The sequence below is a fragment of the Petaurus breviceps genome, unplaced genomic scaffold (assembly GCF_028583685.1).
Source record: "Petaurus breviceps papuanus isolate PSGF00001 unplaced genomic scaffold, PetGlider_PUasm1.0 37, whole genome shotgun sequence".
NCBI lineage: Eukaryota > Metazoa > Chordata > Mammalia > Diprotodontia > Petauridae > Petaurus > Petaurus breviceps.
The window spans coordinates 8,185,154-8,188,081 of NW_027186296.1; the positions used below are offsets into that span (position 1 = coordinate 8,185,154).

Genomic DNA, 2,928 nt, shown 5'->3' on the forward strand with positions numbered 1-2,928 from the left:
CTCTCTCTCTCTCTCTCTCTCTCTCTCTCTCTCTCTCTCCCTCCCTCCCAGCTCCTAGCCCAAGACCTTGCATTTAGGAGGACCCCAATAAATGCTTGTCAAGTGATTGATTAGTTTTAAGTCTAGGAATCCTATTATTTTCAGAGGGAAAGGAGATCTTCCCTATCCCTGAAGTTATTGTAAATCAAGGGCCTTTCCTTTTCTGTCCTCTGTCCTGCTAGAGAGCTAATCTGTCCCATATACTTCAAGCAGGATAAAGAGAAATAGGTTCCTTCCAGAGAAGATGTTGATGTTCGATTATTAGCAGGTCTTTATATAAAGACTCTAAATCTCAATTTCCTCATCGTTAAAACGGAGGGACCTTTCAAGTATGTTTCATGGGCCAAATGAGATAATATATATATGAAATACTCTTACATATTTTGGTAGGCACAAAGGTTTCTATTTTTTGTAAATAAGAACAAAAGTTCCTATTGGTGAAATTCAAAAAAGAGGGGAAGAAAAAAAGGGCTCGTCCGGGATTTGAACCCGGGACCTCTCGCACCCTAAGCGAGAATCATACCCCTAGACCAACGAGCCACCTACAAAAATCTTCTGAGTTCTTTTCCTTCAGGAAAGAAGATTTCAGCCACGTCAAACTTTTCCGTGCTTTTTATCAACAGTTGGGAATCCGGAGCCACCTGCTGGACGCAAAAAAAATGAGTTCATGTTTTCAAACTTCATTTACTGATGAGGATTTTTCCCTTCTGTATTTTCGGATTGTGTCAACATTACAGCGTTGAAATGTGATAGAAGGTTAGAGATTTGGGGGAAAAGGAGAAATCTTTGGGAAAGCCCAGTGAGGGAGGAGGAGAACCTGTGGTTGCTCAACGTTTAGGGGTGTTTAAAAGCAAGTAATACCTTACTTTGTCTTCAGCAGTTAAGTTATTGTTCTATCTGAAGGTCTAGTGGTGTATGAAATGACCCCTGCAAGTCCTCCTCGTGTATGGTTGTATGGATATAGAAGACGCCACCCTCTGCGTCCCTCGTTTTAATCGTGGGTCTGTCCCCCTGTTCTTCCTTTATTCCGACTGTGTTCCGCATGAGGAGAGACTGCCTCCTTCCTCGTCTCTCCTCTCTCCGTCTTCCTTCCCGTCATCTGTCTTCCTTCTCTCCCCACTTGGTTCTTCCTCTTCTCCCATCGGTCTGCCTTCTTCTCCGCATCTGTTTTCCCTCCCCTGTCCTCCTCCCGCCATCTTTGTTGTCTCACCCACCCCCTTTATAATATTCCTTCCCCTCTTAGATCTCCTTTGTGCTCCCTTTATACTCTCCCTCTCTTTTGTCTGACCTCACTTTCATCGTCCTCTTTCCTTTCCCAACCTCGTCTCCACCTTACTCACTCCTTACCCGTTATTCCCCATTTCTAAAACAAAGAAGCGAACTATATCTCGGTTAGCACAATCCTTTCGGCTTCCTTTCTTTGTTCTCTTCATCTAGCTGGAATTTCTAAACAAGTACCTTTCAGCTCTTTCACATTCTCTCTATTAAGAAAAAAAAGATAATACATTAAAAAAAAGAAACAAATAAAAAATCTGACCAAACCAAAGAAGATAAGAAATGATTAACTTTTCTATTTTTTTTGCTTTTGTAACTGGTAGCGTGGCCGAGCGGTCTAAGGCGCTGGATTAAGGCTCCAGTCTCTTCGGGGGCGTGGGTTCGAATCCCACCGCTGCCATACTTTTATCTACTTAGTTATCAACCAGAGCTCTGAAATTTTCAGTTATTAATATCTTCTGTGGATCCTGAACATTACGAAGTTTTGTCATCCAAGCAGTATCTTTACCAAGTACTACACTGAAAAGACTCCGAGTTGGACAAAGAAACTCATCAATAGAAATTTGACAAGCACTTGCTGATCATAGCTACTCACGAAACTTATCTACTTCTTAAAGCTAACCTCGGAAACGGACGGAGTAGCGTATCTTTTGCAGAGTTTATATTAGAGTCTGTGCGATTTTTAACATTGGCTACTCCATGAAAACTATTCTTGTTAATTTCCTGATCTCAGTCAACTTCTCAAAGTAAAGTGTCTCAGTAAAATAATTCACAACAAAGGTGGGAATAACACGTTTACTTCTAGAACCCTGACAGGTCGATTATCATTTTACAAGTGGTTTTGGTTTGTCCAAATCGATGGGTGTCTAAATTTTAAAAAGTATCAGAAAAATTTTGGGGAAAACTTTAGGAACTCTTCCTCAATATTCAGGGACTGACAGTCCAAGACTAACTTCTAAGATAGATCTTATAAACCTGGTTTGGAGTGGCTCTTCCTTGTTCCCCTTGTTCTTTCTACATCGATTCATTTTCTGACTGCCATCACCTCCTTCCTTCCTTCCTCACTCTCCACTTTAGCTACAAAAGTTGAAATCTTTTAAAGTAAAGTAGAAGATTAATAAATACCTCACAAACCAAGTCAATCAAGCGACATTCATTAAGAGCTTACCATGCGCCAGGCACTGCTAAACACTGGTAATATAAAGATAAATAGAAAACAGTTCATTCACCAAGAAACTTACATTTTAAAGAAGAAGAAAAATTACATTAAATAATAATTTCAATTCTTTGTCAAATCAAATTTTTCTTTTTCTCTTGGGATGGGGGCAGGGAGGGAAGGGAAGAGGAAAAGCAGACTCCAGTTCATCACTCTCTATCAAATTATGGAATCATGTTACCTCCACATAATTGTTATTCTCTCTGTCTCTCTGTCTCTCTCTGTCTCTCTGTCTCTCTCTCTCTCTCTCTCTGTCTCCGTCTCTGTCTCTCTCTCTGTCTCTGTCTCTCTCTCTCTCTCTCTCTCTGTCTCCGTCTCTGTCTCTCTCTCTGTCTCTGTCTCTCTCTCTCTCTCTCTCTCTGTCTCCGTCTCTGTCTCTCTCTCTGTCTCTGTCTCTC

At 41.0% G+C, this 2,928-nt stretch overlaps 1 long non-coding RNA gene and 2 other non-coding genes across 4 annotated transcripts in view; 1 reads left to right on the top strand and 2 right to left on the bottom strand.

Moving 5' to 3' along the window:
- The window catches only part of LOC138168450 (uncharacterized), a 3,402-nt gene extending 1,838 nt beyond the window's left edge, over window positions 1-1,564 (bottom strand). Inside the window, exons 1-2 of one of the 2 annotated variants that reach the window (XR_011170100.1) lie at window positions 901-1,564; window positions 586-680 (exon numbers count right to left, since the gene is read on the bottom strand). This is a non-coding gene — a long non-coding RNA (uncharacterized lncRNA). Of the gene's footprint in view, window positions 1-585; window positions 684-900 lie in introns of both variants that reach the window. The other variant, XR_011170101.1, reaches the window with a different exon arrangement.
- On the bottom strand, window positions 508-579 carry TRNAP-AGG (transfer RNA proline (anticodon AGG)). Its single transcript has one exon. It is a non-coding gene; the product is annotated as a tRNA-Pro (tRNA).
- Window positions 1,565-1,632: 68 nt separating the features above from the next.
- On the top strand, window positions 1,633-1,714 carry TRNAL-AAG (transfer RNA leucine (anticodon AAG)). The gene has a single exon. It is a non-coding gene; the product is annotated as a tRNA-Leu (tRNA).
- The last annotated feature ends 1,214 nt before the right edge of the window (window positions 1,715-2,928 follow it).